General features: G+C 50.7%; 2 long non-coding RNA genes across 3 annotated transcripts; one reads left to right on the top strand and one right to left on the bottom strand.

Annotated features, from left to right (window-relative positions):
* Window positions 1-4,009: 4,009 nt before the first annotated feature.
* On the bottom strand, window positions 4,010-7,540 carry LOC118651775. Of its 2 annotated transcripts, XR_004966345.1 has the most exons (3): window positions 7,444-7,540; window positions 5,188-7,307; window positions 4,010-4,429 (listed from the first exon to the last, which is right to left on the bottom strand). It is a non-coding gene; the product is annotated as an uncharacterized LOC118651775 (long non-coding RNA). The 2 variants fall into 2 exon arrangements; XR_004966344.1 differs by having other exon boundaries at window positions 5,188-7,528.
* LOC118651776 lies at window positions 6,138-22,416 on the top strand. The gene is made up of 3 exons (XR_004966346.1): window positions 6,138-6,273; window positions 19,328-19,382; window positions 21,631-22,416. It is a non-coding gene; the product is annotated as an uncharacterized LOC118651776 (long non-coding RNA).
* Window positions 22,417-23,416: the final 1,000 nt, after the last annotated feature.

The raw sequence follows: 23,416 nt of genomic DNA, 5'->3' as shown, positions 1-23,416 counted from the left end.
TTATATTTGCAGGACTGGCCACACTCCTAAACTTGACTCATGTTTTGGCATCATGGCTGCACGAGTCCTCTGTCTAACCTGGTCTGCCTCTTAACCATGTTCAGGCTGTTTCTGCCCCCCAAAGAGCAGAGAAGTAAGAACTTGGTTCCCCCCCACTTTATCCTAAATATTACTGTGATGTCAGGGAAACAATATTACTACCTACGTCTCTCTGGACCTCAGCTACTACCCTTCCCAACCTTTCCTCCTCCAAATTATGGGGAAACTTCCATCATTATGATGAAAAAAAACTGGGAATGGGAGGGAGAATTCGGAATGGGGAGACTGTGCTAGGCAAGCGGAAAGTACCGGGAGGGGCTCTGTAAATGCTCCATCTCTGAGAGGGTGACTTTGTGGGTGGGAGGAGAAGGAGCTGAAGGGTGGTAATTAGCTTATTATTGTCTCCCCTGGGTGTTGTGAGAATTCCTTAGGAGACACTTGTAAAAAAGCCCAGGGAAGACAGTAAATACACATCTAATGATATGCTAAATAAATTATTATTGTTATTATTATGATTATTATAGCAATTGCAACTTGCTCCTTGCATTCAAGTTTCCACTAGAGATGGGAGTTGGTCCCCTTACAGCCTGGCCTCCACTGCTGTCAATATGCCCCAGACTCCCCCACCCTCCGGAATCAGTGGAGTAATTGGTAGTGTGGACCAGTCTTTAGTTAACAGCAGTCCGGGGTCTGCAGAAGGGGAGCACATAAGGAGCTCCGTATTCGCGCACACAAGGCCTCTGCCTGGTGCCTGCTCTAGTAAAGCAAAGCAGGAAAAGGGCTTTGCCGAGAATGGCAGGGTTTATACCTGGAGAGGAGCTTCTTGACTCCCAAGCAAGGGGACTCAGGGAGGGCAAAAGCAAAATCAGACAACTGGGCACGGGTCACGGGAAGAAAGGGAAATTAGACAGTTAGGAATACTCAGCCCAGATGTCCTGTGCTTCCCCGGCAAGCCCAGTAACTGTGAACAACACTGAGTGTGTGCATTTTGCTGGGGAGAGAGCAGATTGTTTTTATCAGTTCTCAAAGGGGTCTGGAATCCAGAAACAGCTAAGAGTCATTCAGCCCAGGTAAAGGAACCCAAAATCTCTGGGCTCAAAATGTATAGCCAGTGTCTCTTCATTCCCTGCCTTTGGCCAAGGACAATTGTTACCTGAACCCCAAAGGAGGTTAGAAGGTTGTTTGGAAGGTTCAGAGGTTTACAGCACCCCTTCCACACACCCTCCCCCCTCCCATCCCCCCCCCCCCCCCATGACACCTGCCTTAGTCCCACTTAAGCAAACATATGTAAATGCTGGCCGCTCATTTCCCCACCCTACATTTCTTTAGGGAAAGCAACCACGGTCCCTGTGTGCGTTAGGTGTTGGGGGGAGGGGAAGAGAGAGTTGGGTGTCTGAGGAGGAAACTCAAAGGCTGGGGGACCGAAATGAGATCCACATTTAACTTAGCTCCCTCTCCGGACCTCAGTCCCTCACCCAGCACAGGGTAGGTTGCCTCAAAGGGTCCTTAGGGGAAAATTTGGGAAGGCCTGCTCCGTTCAAAGCCTTGTTGGGAAAGGGGAAGGCTGACCCTTCCCTGCAACCTGGGATCCTACTAGATGGGGAAACTCAGAACCTGTCAATCTCACCTGTCACTGACAATGACTGCCTGTCCCCAAACTCCTGGAAGCAACTATGCTACTGGGACCAAAGTGTGGGGGGCAAAGATGAGGAGGATAAAAAATAACTTTATGAAACAACCTAATTAAGGGGCATGACTAGATTAGAAAATGTGTGAGCTTTTTAACGTTAAAAAAATTTAAACATTAATTCTGCTCCATTTGGTAAGTATCCCTGGAGCAGAGCAGGGCAGAGAGAGAGGCCTTTTCCCACAGCCAGGCTGGCTGTCTCTGCTCATATATTTTTATTTGTGTACTTTTTAATGGACCAAGTGGTGGTTCCTCTTTGGGCGCCACAGGCCTACAGAGGGCTTCTTCCCAGCCCAAGTCTGGGCTCTGGCTTAGTTTTCATATACTTGAGAGTCTGGGGAGCCAGGAGACTGGGGGTGGGGGGCAGCACTTGCCTTGCCTCCTCTCCCATTTCCTGGCTCCTGGTACCTCCCTCCACCCGCCAACTCAGGCCAGACGAGCTCTAGGCCTGCAGAGCCTGCCACAGCCCGCCGCCATGTTAGCCCCAGCCTGGCTCTGGCCCTGGGACCCGGATACCTGCTACCCCGCTGTGGCTGAGGAGGGCGAGACTCTCTGCCAAAAGCTTTTCAAATTAATTGCCACTCAGTTTGCTTCAACAAGTATGTAGTGGGCGACTCCTCTGTGCCAGGCAGCAGAGAGAGTCCCTGTCCTGGAGAGCCAGTCCGGGGGGGCAGAGGTGTGTGGAGGGTGGCCCTTGGCATTCTTTCCCCAGCATCCGAGAGACTGAAGCTGGCCGCCCAGCGTGAGCGCAGGGAAATCTTTCGCACAGACCATTCACAAAGATACCTGTGACTCCTTGGTTTAAAAAAAATAATGAACTTGGGTTGGGTGTGTCGTGCCCCTCCCAGGGTTGGTGTGGGGGGGGGGGGAAGGATTATGGAGCCTTAGCCCAGGGGTGCCTGGAAGAGGGCTGGCGGGAGAGAGCCGTGTAGATGTGAGTGAGAGAGGAGAGCGCTAGACGTTCAGCTCCATGCTCCCTGCTCTTTAAAGTCAAAGAGCATAAAAGCCCAGGGCAGAGATGTTAGGGAGCTGGAGGAGCCCCAATATACCCAGAGGGGAGGGAACCCCAATTTCAGGAGCAACAGAGCAGTGGCCCCGTGGAGCAGGTTAGGCCCCTGTGAGGAAGGCCTCCTGAAACCCTCATCAGAACATGCCCCATACTAGAAAATGTACCCCTCAGTCCACCAGGCTCCCAGTCCCAGCGCACACTCGCCAGAGGCCCCGGAGGCCCAGGTGAAAGCAAGCTTTACTTGGCAACATTACCTTGGTGTTTTGGCTGTGTTATCCGAGGGCAGCAGTGGGGAAAGTGCACCCTGCTCCCTGCCTTTCCTTCCTAAATCTCTTCACCTCTGAAGCCCACTTTTTAAGACCCTAAAATTAGGGTTCAAGAAAAAATGCACAAGGAATTCGGGAGGGGCTAGGGGATCGCTGACCTTCAGTGCATTAAAAGCCGACTGGAGGCCGCTCCCTCCCTCCGTGGAGGGTGTCTCTGGGTTGTAGGACTGTTCACGCCTACCCTTCCATGAGACCCGCACCCACTCCCTTCTGCCGCTAGGCTAGCCCCTGACAAAACCGGTTTGGGCCTCGGCCTCCAGTGGGTGTTTACCAGGTGTTTGCCCTTTCCTCACCGTCTATCGGTTCCTGCTGAGCCCCAGGCACTCTCCATTCCCCTCCTCTCCTAGCGGCTTCCTGTGCTCTGTTTACCCTTTTGTAACTCCATCCCTCCACTAGTCAGAACTCTGCTAGCTGTCTTCCTAGATGGCCCATGCAGCTCTCCAGTTGGCCCTCTGGAAATACTTCCGTGAATAAGTCTCTCCCAGCCCCTCCGTATAAATATGTCTGTACAGAGATAGACTGGCCTAAGCCCCAATTTACACACATCACGAGATAATTACACCCTTATATACATACAGATATCTCTATGGAGTTATATTCGCAAGTGTCTATAACTCTCAAGAGAGATAGCAGCATGTACATATAGGACTATAATTACTTATGTCTATTTTTATAACTATGTAGTTATAAATAGATATGCCTATATATAGTGATAATAATATAGAAATATCTCCATAGCCATATATGGCTTTAAGTGAATGCTCTAACCACTCTATATCACAATCAATAAGTATATATCTCCTGGTATGTAATTCCAACGATATACATTTATCTATATAGCTGCTCAGAGATATAAATCTGTCAGGATATCAAATGTCCATAAAGCTGGATGGCTATAAGAGAGTCGTATATTTTCCCATATATAAATCTGCTCCTGTAACTATTGTATATGCACAAACACAATGGAAATAATTATATTTTCCTCGAGCATAAATCTGTAAATACAACCACAGCACATTTAGGTATGGTTAGAGATAGAGCAATATTTTCTAGGCATCAGTCTGTCAATAGAGCCACCAGTGCTTCCAAACAGAGAGAGTTCTAGTGGGAGTTATAAATAAACTCTCCAGATGTGAACGGATCAGTAGAACTAGCTATAAACACCCGGCTTTTCTTCTTCTTCTTTGTAAGATAATCCTGACGTGAGCGCAGTCACATCTGACAGGGCACAGAGGTGTCTGGCACCGATATTCCCCCCAAGGAGGGTTGAGGTGGCTGGACTCTGGGAAGCCCTGCAGGAGTCAGCAGCCCACAAGCTCCTTCTGTGTCCGTCTCCTGGTGGCCGAGAGCTCGGGCAAGTGGAGAGGCCTAGGGGAGAAAAATGGAGCAGAGACTGGCTTGAGTCACTTTACCCTCCTCTTGGACCCCAAATCCTCGCACTAAAGAAGCCCCAACCTGGCATCCCAGCCAAGAGCAGAAGGGTCCGGAGCTGGGGAGAAGCGGGCTGCAGGCTGGGCTTGGGAGGGAGACGGAGCGAGCGGTGCCCGCCGCCCTAACACCCCATCCCTGGGCCGCTGCCTCGCCTGGCAGCTGCCTGGAACCCAGACCCGGGGCCTCTTCGATCCATGTCCTGCGCTCAGCGGTGTGACCAGTTTTATTTTCTTTTATTGTTACTTTTGCCCGATTGGCTACCGTAGTGTCCTCCACCCCGTGTGGTTTTCAAATTCGAGGATGCCCCGTTCTCTGTGGAATCGGTGTGTGCACTGCTTTCAAAGGAGTGACGCGGTGGGAAGTGTATCTCTCTGTCTCTTTTCTGACCAGATGGGTCACCGGCTGTTGAAAAAGCATCCAAACCTCTGAAAAGGTTTGTGACTTAAATCTTTTTAAAAGTCCTCACGCTCGTTTGTTATGGTGATTTTCTTTTCTTCTCTTATAAAAGTTGGCTAATTTGTGTTTTTATATTTCCTCTTTGATTTTTTTTTGTAGATACAATTGTTGTTAAAGGGGGGATTTCGTTAGACCCGAAACTGTGGGGTGCCTCCCTCCCGGCCAGGGTCATATCTCTACACCTCTGACTCTGTCCTCCCCTAAGTAAATAAATTCATGTAATCATCAGAAAATTGTACCTGGAGAGAGTGAGGCGTCCATGGAAGGATCCGGGACCGTGTCTTCTCTTCCGTTACGGAAATTCGCTCTGTTCTAGCGCGAGCCAAGGAAATTTCAACGGGCCTCCACCCCTTTCTCCTTCTTCTTTTTCCTTTCTCTCTCTCTCTCTCTCTCTCTCTCTCTCTCTCTCTCTCTCTCTCTCTCTCTCTCTCTCTCTCTCTCTCCAAAGACCCTTGGAAGGGAACTTTCGCTGGGCCTACCGGAGCCCTGCCCTTGCTCTCCCCTCTCTCCGCGGCCATAAATTCCACCCCTGCCTGGCCAGCCGCGCTCGTCCTCCAGGGCACCTCCACCTCCCGGCACAATGGGCCCAGCTGTGGTCATTGCCTTATCCATGTCTGTCCCTACATGGTTGGCCTTCTCTTTAAAACAGGGGCTCCAGAAAGTCCCCAAAGCCACCAGCCCTCCCCTGATCACACGAAGCAAAAGCTGGAAAAAAGCAGCAGGAAAGATCGGCCTCCTGGCCTCCCTCAGCTCCTCTGGCTGAAGAACCTTCTCTGGGGGGGTCCCAAACCCAGCCCCCAAGGATATACGAAGAAGCTAACTTCTTTTCCTGTCTTCCCCTCAGATTCTGTGACCATGACCCCTTCCCCATCCCCTCTTTAAAATATCTCCTCTTGCATTTTACTGTTATCCTGCTAGGGAGGGGCTGTTAACTACTGTTTTTATTTATCGTTATTATGATTGTTGTTGGAGATTTGTTCACTGGATTCAGGTACAGCAGCCAGACCCAGAGGGAAGCCTGCTTGTCACAAGCGCACACACACACACACACACACACACACACACACACCCCTAGCAGGTGTGCACACATAGCATATGCCCACAAGTGCCTGTTCCATTCAGGCCCTGCACAACAATTCACAGGAGGCAGACATCCGCCTGCCCCAGCATGCAAACAACACACTGCCGGCGCACACCAGCTTTCAGGCACAAACACCACCCCCAGACCCTGCCAAAACCCACGCGTGAGCGAGGGGAGCTGGTAAGGAAAGGAAAATAAGTGAAACCCACTTGCAAAGATCCCTCCTCTCCCACAACCTGGAAGGGTGAGTCAGGCCCCTGTCTCTTTTCCCCCAGTCTCTCTCTCTTTCTCTTTTTTCTCCTTGTTTACAGCTTCAGAGAGCTCAAGGCCCATAAATCTTGAGGGGCCTACAGAGCGCAGAGCACATTTGTATGCATCGTTAGGACTCGCTAATACCTAAGCCCATTAACGACCGTGTATGCGCGTGGTTTCCGGTGTGTATTAACTTATAGTTAAATTCTGGAGGAAAGGGCATTGTGAATTAACATATACCAAATCCATCACGGGCTTTTGTCATAGATTAGTTGGTCATGGGTTTGGGGGAGCGGGTTGTCTGAGGCGGGGTATACACCCTTCAAGCTCTCTGGAGCAAGCCTGGGGTACAGGGGCAGACAGGACACTCTTACCCCAGCCCCCGGCGTTCAGATGCCCCAGGCCAGCGGCTGCACACCTTCCGGACGGTGGAGTGGCAGGGGGCCCGGTCCAGAAGGCGGTCGCCGGAGGGAGGCCGGCTAGGGGAGGCCCCACCGGCGGCAGGCCCGGGCTGTGCTGGGGCCGCTGGGCCGGTGGCCGCTGGGCCGTCTGCTTTCTGCTTTCCGAGAAAAAACAAAACAAAACAAAACACAAAACGAGAGTGGAAGGAACGGCAAGTGGAGTCGCTGAACTTTAATTAAACCGAGAAGATGGTGGAGAGAGGAAAAACCGATGGGAGCCGGAGGCCGAGAGGCCGAGGAACGGAAGCGAGTCCGGCGGCAGCGCGGGAGCTGGAGACCTCGGCCAGCGGAGAGAGTGGGGCGGCTTTCCTCTCCCGCCCAGCTTCTCGGCTCACACAGGCAGCCAATTCCAGCCCTCTTAGGAAAAAGAAAGAAAGGAAGGAACAGAAGGCGAAGAGAAAGAAAATCCTTCTAGTGATATGGCATGTTTCCGCCAGGTGTTCTGGTTCCAATGACTCGGATCCCGCTGGAACCCCGAGGACCTGCGCAACGGGGCCTGTGCAGACCGGGAGGAAGGATGCCGGGTCTAGGGGGAGGGCGGGGAGGAAGGTCCAGCTCTGGGGTCCTGCAGAAAATGCCAAAGACAAAACAAGCCACATTATTGTGTCCGCGTGGCCCTCGTTGCCTATTTAAATACTGCAAGCAGAGGGGTGGGGATAACCGATCAGGATGGAGCGGGCTTGTGGAGCGAAAATGCACACCCCTGGCCTCTGCTGGCGCAGCTAAGGGGCCTCCTCCGCGAGGCGAGGCGAGGCTCGGCTCGGGCGGCCGCGGCGGCGGGCCTGGGGCCCGGCTGGGGCCCGGCTGGGGGAGGGGAGGCGGGAGCGGGGCGGGCCCTCCCCGGGCGCTGTGAACTTTAGCTGGGCCGCCGCCTGTCAGCCCCAGAAAGCGTTAAAGGTGCAGCAGCCCGCGCCAGCCTCCGCAGCCGCCTTTGTACGCGTGATTTATGACTTCAATCTTGGTTCACCGAGAGTTCACACGGCTTTCGCTGCTGTTGAAGGTTAAAAGATGGTCTTCGCTTGACAAGTGGGACTATTGAAAATTCCTTCTTCTTCGTTTTTGTTTTTTTTAAAGAAGCGAAGAGCGGAGGCTCAGGAGGGAGAGAGAAAAAAATTGGGGGAGGGGGCAGGAGTTGCAGGTGGGGAAAAATGGTAGACCAGGAAAGTTTGCCCCCCCCCCCCATTTAGAAATGGTTGTAGCTAGGATTTGGGAGTGTCTCTTGGGGCAAGGGGTAGAGAATAGGAGGAGCAAGGGAAGGGATTTAAAGACCTCATATTTGGAGGCCAGAAGAGTGGCATTTTTTCAAAAACAGCTCCTGCTTTCACAGTTATCTGGATAACTTGGGTCACACCTAACTGGTGCTCCTCTTGAAACCAGGGAAGGAGAGAGCGCCCGGTGAGGGGCTGGGTGTGTGGTCCCCATGCCCAGCTATGGTGCTTGACAGACAATCCACCTTGCCCGAGAGCAGCTTTTCACACACGTTCCTGTACCCACAGATTTGGAAAAGGGTGTTTTTAGGTGTCAGTGTTCCAACTCCCTTCACCCTGTAGATTTAGCCTGACATGCATATTTGATACACGTGATGAGGCCAATGGGAAAGCAAATCCAGACCCCTTTCCAATGCCAGATCCCCCTGGCCCACGATTTGTTCACTTTTTCCTTCTGGCGTTTGAAGAAGATGGTCAAGGATCTCCTAATGGCCAGAAGATAAGGCCCCTTTGTGGTTTAAGTCCTTAATTATTTGGAAGAACAGGATCTCTCCTCCTTTTTAGGAGGGGGAGAGAGAGAGAGAGAGAGAGAGAGAGAGAGAGAGAGAGAGAGAGAGAGACACGTCCCCCACCCCAGAGGTGAGGATCTTAGCTACTCTTTGAGGTTCCTGTGAGATGTTTTAAAATCTGCTGGAGTGGGAACTGGGGATCATGGGTGTTGGGGAGGGAAGCATAGAAAACTGGTTCTGGTGTTGGACAAGCCTCCCCAGCCCATTCATGGTGTCATGTAGATGCCTTCTCAGGAGGTCAGAGTCAGCCACTCAAACCCAGATCTGGAACCAGCAGCATCCACCAGAGAAGAGGTGCTCTCTGTTTCCCTTCCCACAGAGTTGAAGTGGCCTTCCGCCACAATAGGAGGGCTCCTAGGCAATCCCCATGAGACAGGAGGTGTGCTAGGGAGAAGAGCCAGAAAGGTGGCCACACCTCCCTGGACACCCAGTGTCAGCCCCTCCTGCAGGGTACCCATATATAAATAGCAAAACAGGCAGCAGGGGACAGAGAGACCCCAGAAATCTAGAGTCCAGGTGCTGAGGTCACCTTGGCAGGGATGACCCTCTGGCCTCAGTAGGAACAGAGAGGCAGTGTGGCACTGTGATTAGAAGCTTTTTTGTGGAGGGAGCTGTTAGGGGAATCTGCCAAGAGAGTGAATGAATCTCTTCCAGGTCTAGTTGGGAAGCAGAGGAATGAAGGTAAAGGCCTTTAGAATTAATGGCTGCACTGAAGTCCCCTTCCCACCCCCTCCCACCGTGTTTCTCCCTGAGAAATAATTTCAGTGGACTTGTGCTTATCTGCAAGTCTGGAATAATTATGAATTATTAATGCATAATTAAGACTGTTAATTGTGACCATTGCTCTCCAGTGGGCTGGTTTATTTCCTTCTCTGAGAATTCCTGGGCAGCCTCTGTTAGCCCTTGCCCTCAGAACAAGCAAACTGAGGCCTGGCCCCTCTGGAAAGTAGCCCTTGAACCTGAACCCTATGTGGAATGGTTGCCTCATTACTAGTCAAGTCATGTTGCACCTCATAGAGTATTTGCACTCAATAAACTACCTCCCACTAACTTCAAATTTTAAAGTGTTTCGTAGGCTTGGCTCCTGGGAAGATATAGTGGTACCTGGAAGTGAGACCCCCAACAAGGGAAGCAGTTTGGTCTAGCTCTGTGTGGAGACAGGAATTAAGGCCTGGTGGCAGGACTCCCAGGCAAAATTCTCCAGTGATCTAGGATCAGGGATGGGCATTCTGCCGACCCTGCCCTCAGGACATGCTGATCTCTGCGGACCCCTGAGTACACATCTGGCTCCTTTTCCTGAGGTCCCTTTCCACCCACCCTGCTCTTCTATGGGCGGCAAAGGCTTCAAGATGTACCGTACCCTGGGATGGCTGGAGCTGGGAAGCAGGACCTGCCTGTTGTTTCACATCTGTAACAGCCTAGAGAGGGAGAAAATTGCTCCTATTCTGTGAGACTATAGCCACTTAAATCCCTGCCTACAGCTCACCTCCCCCACTCTGAGACATCTCTGAAACTTCGCTTCATCTCCTCCTCTCCTGCCCTTTGAAAATGCTGTTGGGAAGTTGAAGCAGCTACCCCTAGAGCAGTGGTTCTCAGCCTTGGCTGCACATTAGAATCACCTGGGAATCTTTTTTTTTAAATCCTGATTCCTGGGCCCCATCCTCCGGAAATTCTGTTTCTTTGTTACGGGGTGGGGCCACAACATTAGTAACAAAGAAACAGAATTTCCGGAGGGTGAGGCCCAGCATTCAAGATTTTAAAAAGATTCCCAGGTGATTCTAATGCAGCCAAGGTTGAGAACCACTGCCCTATAGAGAGGTAGAAGTAGGAAATGAGGGAGGGGGTTCAAACCCAATACTTCCCACGAGTTTTACCTCCATTCCTCAAGCCCAGTAAATAACCCTGATGTCAGGGTGTTGCCCCTCCTTCCCCCAACTCTCTCTCTCTCCCCTCCCGGAGGCTGAGGCTGCTCTAAGACTTTAGCTCTAAGAAGATAGGACATTCCGGGAGCCAACCCCCATGGATCTCCCAGTGCCTCTCTGGTTCAGAGCGAAGCCAGTGGCCCAGCCAGCATGTCAGCACTTCATGCCACGGTGGAGTGGTCCATGGAGTCACCTCAACCACCATCCCAAATCTCACTTGCTCTTCCCCTGAGCCACCCCAGCATCCCTGAGTCTCCCCCAAACCAGGACGCGGGTAGGAAGCCCATCCAGAAGATCTCCCATAATTGGAGAGTATATTTTAATTTACTGTTTGGTGGCAAATAAAGAGACCTTGGGAAAAAAGAGAAGGAGCAACTGAGCCTGGCGTCCGCCCCGCCGCCCCTCCTCTGGACATTGGCTTTCTGGACGAAACAGTGCACTGTTGTTCTTGGACAACCATTCCCCATCATCTCAGTTCGAAGGCTTGAGTTTCACCCTCCGTTCACCCCCATTAATCACCCCAGCAGCTAAACATCACCCAGCCCCCTCTGGCCCTTTCTCTTCTTCTTGCCCTTAGTATTCATGGCGGGGCATTCCTCACTGCTGCGTGCCTTACAAAGGCCCCTCCTCCGAAACTAGGTCCCTCCCCCTCTCCAGCTATTCAGTCCACAGTGGGCACTGCTCACCATTCCTGCCCTTCTGCTGCCAGCTCCCCCTCCTAGGCCCCAGTCCCCAGCTTTTACCACAGCCACTACCCCATTCCCTCACCATGCCCTCCTTCAGGCACCTATCTCATCCCCACGCTGCTTCTCATTTGTCTCCCACCACGGCTCTTCCTTGCAAGCCCCATCTACATGCAGCCCCTTTCTACACTCCTCTTTCCCTTCCCTCACCAACACATTCCTAGGCCCTTCAGGTCCTGGCTTTGAAGCACTTCCCTTCCAGCCTTGAGAAACGGAGAGGCAGGGCAGCACAGTGGTGAAAAACATGGCTTTAGGGTTCAAAATCCCAGATGTGTCACTTGCTAGTTGTACAATCTTAGGCAAATTACTTAACCTCTCTGAGTCATCCATAAAATGGACATGCCCACTGACCGTATAGAGTTGTTGTGTAGATGAGATTAAATTTTATTTGCATAGATCCAAGCATTCAGCAGGGGCTTGATAAATGGTAGTTATTAATATTAGAAGCTTCTCATGAGGAGAGAAAAGTATGCTCTTCAGATTCCAACAAAAGTGAAGGCATTGCCTCCTCAACCCCTGAAAGGGAGGGATGAAAATTCCATAGTCCTATGGATCAACAGGGCCCCTTTGCCAGGCAGCCATACTCTTTCATTAGCCCTAGAGATTCTCATTTTTTTTGGTTAATCCTTACCTAAGGATATTTTTTCTGTTGACTTTTTTAGAGATAGTGAAAGGGAGGGGGAGAGACAGAGAGAGAGAAACGTCCATGTGAGAGAGACATATTCATTGGTTGCCTCCCGCCCATGCACTGACCAGGGCCAGGGACCAGGCCTGCAACCCAGGTACGAGGTACAAGGTATGTACTCTTGACCAGAATTGAACATGTCACCCTTCAGTCCGTGGGCCAGAGCTCTAACCACTGATAAAACTGTCCAGGGCTAGAGGTACTCATCTTCTGCTGCACACTGGAACCCCTTGGGCAGATTTTAAAAATACTAACACTTGCCCTAGTCGGTTTGGCTCAGTGAATAGAGCTTGGCTCAGTGGATAGAGCGTCAACCTGTGGACCGAAGGGCCCCAGGTTTGATTCTAGTCAAGGGTACATATCTCAGTTGCAGGCTCAATCCCTGGCCCAGGTCAGGGTGAGTTTAGGAGGCAACCAATCAATGTGTCTCTCTCACATCAGTGTTTCTCTATCTCTCTGTCTCTCCCCTTCCCTTCTACTCTCTCCAAAAGTCAATGGAAAAAATATCCTTGGGTGAGGATTAACAACAAAAATTACTAAGACCTTGTTCCAGATCCTAATTTTGTTGATCTGAAGTAGTGCCCAGGCATCTGCCTTTTTTAAAGCTTCTCAGGTGATGCTAATATGCAGCCAGGGGTTGAGATATGGGCCCTAAGAGGTGATATAAGAGTGAGAGGAGGGCTGCCACTTTGCCTTCTGTGTGTAAGCAAAGAGCATGTGGGGAAGGATACTCAGCCGAGGGCTTCTTCTTCACATGGGAACCACCCCCTCACCAGCCGCCCCCTCAGTGGGGGAGGTGTCACATAGGATGTGCTTCTCTTGAGATCCCAGAATTTCTGAGACTCTCATTTTCTCATTTCCTACAACTATTAGGGGCCACCCCAAGAGGGAACAGGGGAATGGACAGATTGACCTCTTACAGGCCCCTCTTTCATCAGAAAAGTGAATAGTCCCCAGACCACCAGCGACAGAGGCAGAGGCAGAGGCAGAGGCAGCTAGCGGGGAAATTTGCAGTTACATAGTAAATGGAGTTTCTACCTGGTTGCTACAATAATAGGCCAAGCAATTAGGATACAAGTTTCCAGGATCTTTTCCTATATTTCTAAAAAGATAAATCACCCCCAAGAACAGAATCTGCATATTGTAATTAACTGATAAATATTTCATGCCTGGTTCAAACTTTCTCCTCTTCTATTTAATGGCCACAAAGTTGAGCAGAGGAAACAGGGGAGTGAGGAAAGGGGGTGGGGAAAAGGTCCACATTGGCTTGGGGGAGGGAGAAACTATCTTAGCTGCTTTTTTATTTACTCTCCTGTTCCTTTAAGGCAGTGGTTCTCAACCTTCTGGCCCTTTAAATACAGTTCCTCATGTTGTGACCCAACCATAAAATTATTTTCGTTGCTACTTCATAAGTGTAATGTTGCTACTGTTATGAATCGTAATGTAAATATCTGATATACAGGATGGTCTTCGGTGACCCCTGTGAAAGGGTCCTTCGACCGCCAAAGGGGTCGCGACCCACAGGCTGAAAACCGCTGCTTTAAGGACACATTGCTCACCTGGAAAAATTGGATCCCAGGTGGAAGAGGGTGTGACTTGGGCTTGTTGGCAGCCTTGACCTCCTGCAGGAGAGGTTAGTGTCTGGTGACTCTGGAGGTGTTAGGAGCAGCAGGCTTTGGAGTCCAAAAGGCCCAATGTTTGAATTTAAACTCTGTTCTGCCATTTATTAACTGGTTGGCTTTAGGCAATTTACTTAATTGAGCTGAAACTCAGTTTCTTCATCTGTTAAACAGGCATGGCAATTTTTTCCCTGTCTGAGTGCCTGTGCTCTCCAAAACATGATAACTGTGGTTATCAGAAATCACAATTATCATTAATAGTCACCTACGGCCTTGCCTTACACCCCTTCCCTCGCTCTACCCTATCCCAAAGTTTATGGCACTTAACTGAACATTTACTCTGAGTAGGGTGAATGTCTTATCTCATTTAATCAACACAACAACCGCAAGAAGGGAATATATTATCTTTATTTATCTGTATTATGCAAATGAGGGAACTGGAGCATGTAGCAGGTAAGCATCTTGTCCAGCGTCACACAGCTGAGTGGTTAAGAGCATGGCTTCTGCAGTTTGATTGTGGTTTCAAAAGTTGGGTCCTCTTTCATCAATAGCTGTAGGATGTGGCCCTGGCCAGTGTTTCTCAATGGTTAGAGTGTTGGCCTGGGCACCAAAGGGCCTTGGGTTCGATTTCCAGTCAAGAGCACATACCTGGTTTGCAGGTTCGATGCCCAGCCTAGGTTGGGCCACATGCAGGAGGCAACCAATCAAAGTGTCTCTCTCACATCATTGTTTCTCTCTCTCTCTCTCTCTCTCTCTCTCTCTCTCTCTCTCTCTCTCTCTCTCTCTCCTTTCCACTCTCTAAAAAAAAAAAAAAAAAAAAAATCAATGGAAAAAATATCCTCAGGTGAGGATTTTTTAAAAATAGCTATAGCCCTAGCGGGTTTTGCTCAGTGGGTAGACCATCAGCCTTTGGACTGAAGGGTCCCCGGTCCGATTCCAGCCAAGGGCACATGCCTGAGTTGCAGGCTCAATCCCCAGTGTGGGGCATGCAGGAGGCAGCCCATGAATGATTTCTCTCATCATTGATGTTTCTATCTCTTTCCCTCTCCTTTCCTCTCTGAAATCAATAAAAATATTTTTAAAACTATAACAAAAATAAAAAATAGCTGTAGGATGTGACATAAGCTACTCAACCTCTCTAAGTCTCAGTTTCTTCATCTATAAATGGTCACTACCTGGAAGGTAATGGTGAGAATTAAGTGAGAAATGCATGGACAGTGCCTAGCTCAATGCTGGCACAGGAGATGCCCAATAAATATTAGCTGTCATCATCATTATCACCATAATCATCACCATTATACCACCAGTGGCAATCAGGTCATGGTGTCTCCTGCTCTTTGGTGTTGTTTAGAGGTTGTGTGAGAGGGTTCTCCACAAGCCACAGAGCTGCCCTCATTAGCCCCCCCCGCGCCCCCCCATACACACACACACACACACACACACACACACACACACACACACACTTTAGTACCCAGGACTTGGGAAAAAGGCCACTAAACAGATTATGATTCCATTTAGGGAATTAAATAAAAACTCAAGACTAACTCAATTTGGCTTCTGATGAGAGGGAAAGGTTAAAAGGGATTGAGGAAGTGCCTGGGCATGCTCTCAGAATTGTAATTGGCTCTGGATCCTGCCCCCAGACCCTCAGCAGGGCCCAGGCCCAAGGGGAATCCCCTGGGGTGGGGAGTGGGGACTTTGGAACTTGAGTCACCTGGAAGTGGGTGAGGGGTCCGAAAGGCCTCCAGGAACATTTCCCTACGGGGACCCTCTCCTCACAGCCCTTAGTCAGCCTAGCCCTGGATCGCAGGGGATCCCAAGACTGGGTGGGGAATGCGGCTTAGTCCGAAGTGGGGCCTCAGGGGAGCGGGTAAAGAGTGCTGCTTGAGGCAGTCACCTCCCTGAAGAAATATACCTGTGCTGTTGTGCTTCTTTAATGACATCTAAGCAGTGCTGATACTGACATCTCTTACTTTCAGATATATTTATTAGCCCCAAGACATTATGGCATGTGTATGTTTATAAACATATATTCTATGTGTAAATATCCACTCAGCTCTCTTTCAGCTTCAGATTATTAGCCCAGATTATTAGCATTAGCCCAGATTATTCCTTTTTAAATTTTTATTTATTGATGAGAGATATTTGTTGTTCCTTTTTTTGTTAATCCTCACCCGAGGATATTTTTCCATTGATCTTTTAGAGAGAGGGGAAGAGAAATAAAAAGACAGAGAGAAACATCAAACACATCGGGCATGCACCCTGACCTGGGCCCGGGCAGGGGCGGAGTCAAACCCAGGACCCTTTGGTCCACAGGCCAGTGCTCTAGCCACTGAGCCAAACTGGCTAGGGCTGTTGCTCCATTTATTTATGCATTCACTGGTAGATTCTTGTAGATGCCCTGACCTGACCGGGATCAGGTTGGCATGTTGGCAGGATGCTCTAACCAACTGAGCTTCCCAGCCAGAGCTAGCCCAGATTATTCTGAGCACCGTGAACTAAAAGTAAAAGTCAATTTCTGCTTAAGGGAGAGTGATAATTTGTCTCAGCATTTCCTCCTTTGAAGCTAACTCTCTCCATCCAGGCTTAGAAAGACTGTTATTTCCCATTGTACAGAAGGGGAAAGTGAGGCTCAAGGAGCCCAGGAGCTTGTTCAGAATCATCGCACAGGGTGGGATCCTAGGATGATTCCAAAACAGAAACTATTGTCTTGAGGGAGAGGGGGCAGGGAAAGACCCCACCTCCGCCCAAGCCTGAAGCCTGAGGCCTCCCCAAAGCCGCATGGGTTGGGGGCAGCGCCTGGGAAGCCGGCGCTGGTGGAGGGAGGGATTCCGGGGCTCGCCAAACAGCGGGGCCTCAGGCGAGAGCGTCGCCAGCGCGTCCTCATTCTGCGATTACTGTCAGGGGACCATCCATCAGCGCCGCCCAGGACGCTCGGCCCAGACTGCCCGCCGCCCGCCTGGGTCTCTCCAGATCGCATTAGCGCGGGGCGAGGGCGCACTGCGGCACCGGCTGCCCGGAGAGCGGCGGGTGGGCCACTCCGGGGAGTGGACTGGGAGGGGGAGGGCACTGCGGCACTGCGGGGGGCCACGGCGGGAGCCGGGCAGAGGTTGCCTTGGGACCCCTCCCCTTCTTACAATCTCCGGGTTCTGGCTCTAAAGTGATGAAGGGAGCGCTAGACGGAGGGGGGTGCGGGGGAGGAGGAACCCAGACACAAAAGGCTTCAGGGAGGGAGCCGGGGTCGTGCCTGGAGGAATCACCAGAAACAGACAAGGAGAACACCTGTCAAAAGGAAAACAGGAGGAAGTTGGCTGGGAAATGGGAGACTGGGATGGAGAGGGCAGAGAATGTGGGTCAAGGGGGAGGTAAAGATTTAAAGGGGAAGAATTGGAGACGAACAGGAGAGAACAGGAAACCCCTGGTTGGAAAAAAGCTTAGACATAATCTAGTGCAACCCCCTCCTTTTACAGATGGAGAAACTGAGGCCCGGAGAGGGCTCTCTCATCCAAAGATCCACTCCAGCTGCTAGGGGACCAGCCCCTGCCCCCCCCCCCATACCTTTATTCATTCAGCCCACCGGTTTTGAGCACCCGTTGTGTGCTGAGCACAGGGATCCTGGCATAATGCTCAGTTCCCACCCTTCAGAAGCTACAAGCTTTCCTCAGCGGGGTGGAGGGCTGAGCATCCAGAAAAGTTTCCTCCCCAGCCTTTCAACACCCCCTCTGCTGCCTGCATATACCCTCATGGATTGTGGGGGTTCCAAGGAAGAACCCCCTTTCCAGTCTCCACAGGACTCCCTAGGAGCTGAGTCAGGAGTTTGAAGTTTGGCCAACTTGTTCTGCTCCAACAGGCCAAGCCTGAGAACAAGGCCCTTCTTCCTTTCTTGGTCTGTCCTCTGGGGCTGGGCAAACCCCACACACTGCAGTGAGATCAAGCAGTGTTAACAGGACTGGGGCTAGACACAAAGAAGGACTTTCAGGTGCCACAGTCTGAAACCATCTTGTTGGGGCTCTAAAGCAGCGGTCCTTCCCTGAGGGTGGAGTTGGCACCATCTTCCGGGAAAGACCTGTTCTCTTTGGTCAGATTGTCTAGTCAGCCCTTTATGAGGGTTAGTGCTTGGCATGTGCGGGGGTGGGGGGGGGGTCCCCAGAACCTGCTTCCTGTACTCTAGACATGGATGATGAACTGACATCTCCTTGGCTTCCTCCCCAGTCCCTGCCGGCCCTGCAGCATCACGGAATCCCTGAAGCCTCTGCAACTCCCCGATCATCTCATCGTTCCCCTGGCTTTGGGAGAACTGTGTCTGAGTGGTTCCATCTAACCCTCCACAGCTCTCTCCGTAACCCTTTCCCTGACCATCAGGAAATGCCTCCTTATATCTAAACTAGATCCCTTCTTCCCCAGAGTCCCTCATCATCACTTTGACTTGACTTGGGATCTTGTCATGACCAGGGCTGACGCAGAGCGTCTTTTCCACAAACACCTCTCCCTCCCTCCCAGTGCTACTCATCCAACCCTCAGTGAACAGGCAGGGGATGGGGATAAAGTCCCTCCAAGAGCTCTGGAAACTTCTCTTTCCTCATTGGAAACAAGTTCCTGCATGTTCTGAGGTTGTGGTGGTTGTTTTAAAGAAGGGGTCACCTTCCCTCCACAGCCCAGGTTACATTTAGAGGGAGGCAAATGTGAGAGAGTTTCTTGTCCCAGATTCTCAGCCTCTGTGCCAGCCTCCAAAGAGGCGTGGAGCTCAGGAAAGAAGAGACATGAGCAGAGCAGGAGAAGGAGCAGCTTCTCAGGGGTGGGGTCCTCAGAGGACAAGAGAACTGGACACTCCTATAGCTCCAGACTAAAGACCCACAGGTGAACTTCAGAGCTGGTCCTTCTTGCAGGCAAAGCAATGCCCTGGGGATCTAGCCAGTGGAAAAGCCTGGGAAAGAGGCTATTTCTACAGCCCCTGACACTTTATCCAAAGGAAGATGGCAGCCTCACTCCAGGAGCAGTACTGGAAGCTGAGAGGTTGGGGGTAGACAGAAGCACTTCTTCCAAGGGCCTGCTATATTTCCACGCCCAGCCCAGAAGAGCAGCCAAGGAAGGAGGCCTTGGCAATAACTCTGTGTCTCTACACTACTCTATATGCCTTGTCTCGTGTGATGCTCAGTGCTGGGTTCAGCGCCTGGCACAGAACACGTGCATGTTGTACAAACGGATGAATGAAAAACCATGGGAGGAAGGTCATGATCCTCGATTATAGATGAAGAAACAGAGGCACAGGAAGGTTAAATGACTTGCTCAAGGTCACATGTCTCATCTGGGGCAGGGCCAAGTTGCAGTGGCTAGCCACTTTGGTGGTCAAGGGTGGTGGAAAGAAGGCAGAAAGGGAGGGAATATGCTGATACCACGTGGGTGGACAGAGGAGAGCTCATAAGAGATGACTCTCTGGGAAAGATGACATGTAAGTCATGCACATTTTAAAATATCTCTCTGAAGGTTGATGTGCAGCATTTACACAGCCCTGCAAATAACATGGAGAGGTCAAGGGGGAGATCAGACCATTGACGCCCAGGAGAAAAAGCTGACACTGAGAGTCTGAAAAACTGACCCCCAGAACTTTGCTAGCCCCTAAATGCTGAGTGACATCAGGCTAGCCACACCCCTCTCTGAACCTGTAGAGAATGGGGATACCAGATGAGAGGAGGGGGTGGATGGGGGCCAGAAGGGCCAGCTCATTGTCCTCAAGGCAGCAGTCGTAGGCATCAAGTTCTAACCTCCCTGCATCTATTTTTTGTTGTTGTTTTAGTGTTGTTTTTGTTTGAATATAATTATTTTGTGTTTTTTCAAATAGGAAATACATATACATGGTTGAAAACTCAAAGGCACCAAAAATTGTACAGTGACAAGTAAGTGTCTCTTCCGTCCTCAGGACTACCAGGCCACCTGGATCCTCTCTCCGTTATAACCACAGGAGCCACTGCCTTGTGTAACCCTCCAGAGATATTTCTACTTCTCCTGGCTTCTACCCTGAAGTCACCACAAAGCTGAGCTGAGCACTGAGGTTTCAGGGAGAGGTGGTGAAGGGACACACCAAACACCCTCAGGTTTTCCATCCACACTGGCGAGATGGCTGCATGATTAGTTGATCAGAAACCCTGCAGGTGCGAGAGGGAGGGGTCAGGGGCCAGACAGAGGCAGAAAGCCTCTCCAGGGCTCAGGTGCCCACACTGCTGTCCCAGGGCCTTGCAGAGCCTCAGGGCCCTCAGTGTCAGCCTAGCTGAGGTGTCAGGTTGGGTCCTGCTCAGGTTCTCCGGAGGACAGGCTCCACCTTCCCTCGACTACCTGCCGCACTGTTGGAGTCTAACTCCAATTCCTTCTACTTTAGGTGTAGCCCATGGCTTTCATTCTGCCCTCCGTGGACATGGGACATCCGATTTGAAATGGTGACCTGGTTCCCTCCCCTGACCTACATACACAATCTTAATCTTCCTTCAGGGCCTGTAATTCCACCTTGATCTTTTTTCCGGTCTTAGAGGACACATGCCTGCTTTGCTGTCTCAGCCACCCTCCCCCTGACCTCGAGGGCCTCTGAATTCCCAGTCCACCCTTCATTTCCAATCACTTCATTCTTGCCTGGCACCTCCCTTTGGTATTATCATCCCAAAGTACAGGCTGGTCACAGAGATGATGAACTCCCAACCTAAAGTGAAGTTTTGTGCTAGAATCAGGGGGTAAATCCAGGCGAGTCTCTTTTCCAATGGAATCTCTCCATTTGGGTGATGCCTAGCAGCCCAGTGGTCAGCAAACTCATTAGTCAACAGAGCCAAATATCAACAGTACTTCTTCAAAATAGACTCCCCCAGGCCGAAAATCGACTTCTGCGCATGGGCCATGAAGTTTCAATTGCACTGTACGTGCGCGCCTGCATGTGGTATTTTGTGGAAAAGCCACACTCAAGGGGCCAAAGAGCCGCATGTGGCTCGCGAGCCGCAGATTGCCGACCAGGGCCCTAGCCCAACTCTTGTACTTGTGCATATCACATTGACCTTCAGTTCCTCATGCTTGGCCTGCGGTGAGATAAGACACAAGGTAACCCCAAACCTGGGATGGTCCCCCCTCTCCTCCAAGCCCGTCCCTGGTTAACCTCATTCTTTGCATTTGCTCATTAAGCAGTTATTACTGAGCACTCTTCCAGGTTCTCAGGATACATCAGTGAACAAGACACAGAAAGACCCCTGCCTATGTGGAGTTTACATTTTAGCAGAGAGTCAGTAATAAACAATACATGTATTAAATGAGTAAATTATATTACAACATATTAAGGGTGGCAGAAAAATATAGGTCAGGGAACAAGGGATCAGGATGGAGGAGAAGGCTGCAATTTTAAATATAGTAGTCAAGAAGGTCTCGTTGACAATATAGTATTTGATCCAAAACTCAGAGGCAAGAAGATAAATAAGCCACAAGGGTATCTTGGGAAAGAGACTTCCAAGCAGAGGGAACAGCTGGTGCAAAGGCCCTGGGGTAGGCATATGCCTGGCAAGTCTGTGGATCCTGGAGACTAGTGTGGCTGGAGTAGAGTGACCAAGGAGAAGAGTGGGAGGGAATGGCATCAGAGAGGTAATGAGGGGCCAGATGACGTAGGGCCTTGTAGGCTGCCTTAATGACTTTGATCTTGACTGCAAGTGAAACAGGGAGAAAGGAATTACTAGACTTAAGATTTAAATGGTCCTTCTGTCTTTTGTGTTGAGAATAGATTGCAAGGGGGCAAGGGAAGATGTGGGGAAATTTATTGAAAGGTTATTGCACTAATCCAAGTGAAAAGTGAGTAGCAGCAGTGGACATGGTGAGAAGGGCCCAGATTCTGGATTTGGTGACAGTTTTGTCTTTCTTGGTTTCCGTCCTTTTAAAAATATATATGTTTTAATTGATTTTAGAGCGAGAGAAGAGAGAGGGAGAGAGAGAGGAACATCGATCTGTTGCTTCCTGCATGAGCCCCCACCAGGGACTGGACCCACGACATGGGCATGTGCCCTGAGTGGGAATGGAACTGGCAACCTTTCCGTGCACAGGAGGACGCTCAACCAACTAAGCCATACAGGCCAAGGCTGGTTCCATCCTTTTCCTCTCTTCACTCTCTGTCTTCTTTTCTAGGTTGTGTGCTTTCCTCTTTCCTTGAAGACTTTTTGAGGGTGGGTCTTAAGCCCTGTCCCCAGGATCTGTCCCAGGATCCAGGACACGGCATGTGCAAAGGGCAGCAAGCCCCAGTGCTGCCTAGGAACCGGCCGACAAGCAGGGCAGCCTGGAGCCGGAGCGGAGGGGAGGAGGCTGCTGTCTCTGAAGACTCAGTGATGGACAGTTATTGAAGGCGCTCAGCTGGGGGCTCCACTCTAGTCTTAATCTGAGCCGCCCTCGAGGAAATCATAACCAGCTCTTAAAAACATGTTAAGACCAAAGCTGGTGAGTGTGTTTGAGCAGAGATTCAGACAGCTACTTAACACCAGGGGCCTCTGGGCCTTAGATTCCTCTCCTCCTCACCCTGCCCTCTCCCCGCATCTGGCTGGTGTTTATCGGCCAAGACATTGTTTAAATCACACTCGCTTCCTATAAACATTTTACTTGAAATGCCACCCGCTGCTCCAGGAATTCATCTATCACCAGCTCAGGGGTGTATTTGAGGAGCCTGGGGTGATGTCTCCCCATCTCTCTCTCCTGTCCCCCGTCTTCCCTCCTCCCCTGACCCATATTCTCAAGTTTCACGCCACAAGAACAACTTCCCCTCAGTGGAACAGGGCACTAGTGCCAGGATTATTTATAAAAGTAGAGATGGCAACGAGCTATGGGAACAGCCCGGCCATGGACACTTTCTCTTGCAAAGTTCAATAAATGGACTCGGAACACCGTTTACCACCTGTTGTCGCCATCTCTTCTGTGTTTCCTGCTGGCTTCAGGGAACATGAGGGGAGGGGGGAGGGGAACAGGGGTCTAGACCAGGGCAAGGCTGTCCTCAGAGTAATATGCTTATAAACCATGCCCCAAATAAAGTTACCTCCTCACTACACCTGCGTTCCCTGCCTCTCATTTCTGGCCAGGCCCTCCCTGCCTTGGGTGAGCTCTCATCTTAGAAATGAGCTGGTCTTGGGTCTTGCTCTCTGGCAGGGGGCCCACTGCTGTCCCAGAAAAACCCTCATCATTCTCTCACCACAGTGGCAGAGCTGGAACTCAAGCTGAGGGAAGCATCTGATCTGGCCTGAAATGGGGTGCAGGAGATTCTGGGGGGCAAGGGTTCTTCCAATGAAAGATTTTATTTGACTCAACTCAAGGGAAAGAAAGTAGAGGCGGGGAGATGGATGGAGTCACTTCCCAAGGACTGGAAGCTTTCTGACCCTCCTCCTCCCCAGCAACAGCCATTGACGAGTTGTCCTGATCTGAAGGCTCGCTGGTGCTTGGGGCTGGAGGATCCTAGCCATTAAATGGCTTCTCTTCTGATCCCATTTACTTGGCCAGAGTTGCATTAAGGCAAGGCATCATCAGGCCCTTCCAAAGGCCTGATCCAACCCCTCCCCAGACACTGAGGTGCCTCTCTCTCTTTCCTCCCACACCTGTGCCCACCCTCCACCCTCCACACTGAAGAAGCTCCTAGGTGAGTTCCAGGGAAAGTCCAAGTGAGAAACTTCTAGAAGATAGTGAGAGATCTGAGTGAAACTCAGGCTGGGGTAGGCAGGTGAGCAGCCCTGGTTTTTGAGGGTCAAGTAATGCCCCCTTTACAAGCCAAATAAAGAAAAAAAGTTCTAAGGGGAGCATATGACTCCATAAAATAAAGGGACATAATTGGGAGCGATATCTAATTTATCTATTGAATGCCTCCTACGTACTCTTTTATCACTTAGATGGACAGAATATAATTGGTGCGCTGAACGCCATCAATCTCGGGGCCCGG

The sequence above is a fragment of the Myotis myotis genome, unplaced genomic scaffold, assembly GCF_014108235.1.
Source record: "Myotis myotis isolate mMyoMyo1 unplaced genomic scaffold, mMyoMyo1.p scaffold_m19_p_3, whole genome shotgun sequence".
NCBI lineage: Eukaryota > Metazoa > Chordata > Mammalia > Chiroptera > Vespertilionidae > Myotis > Myotis myotis.
Note: the sequence above shows the minus strand (reverse complement) of the source record. Positions and strands in the feature narration are given on the sequence as shown.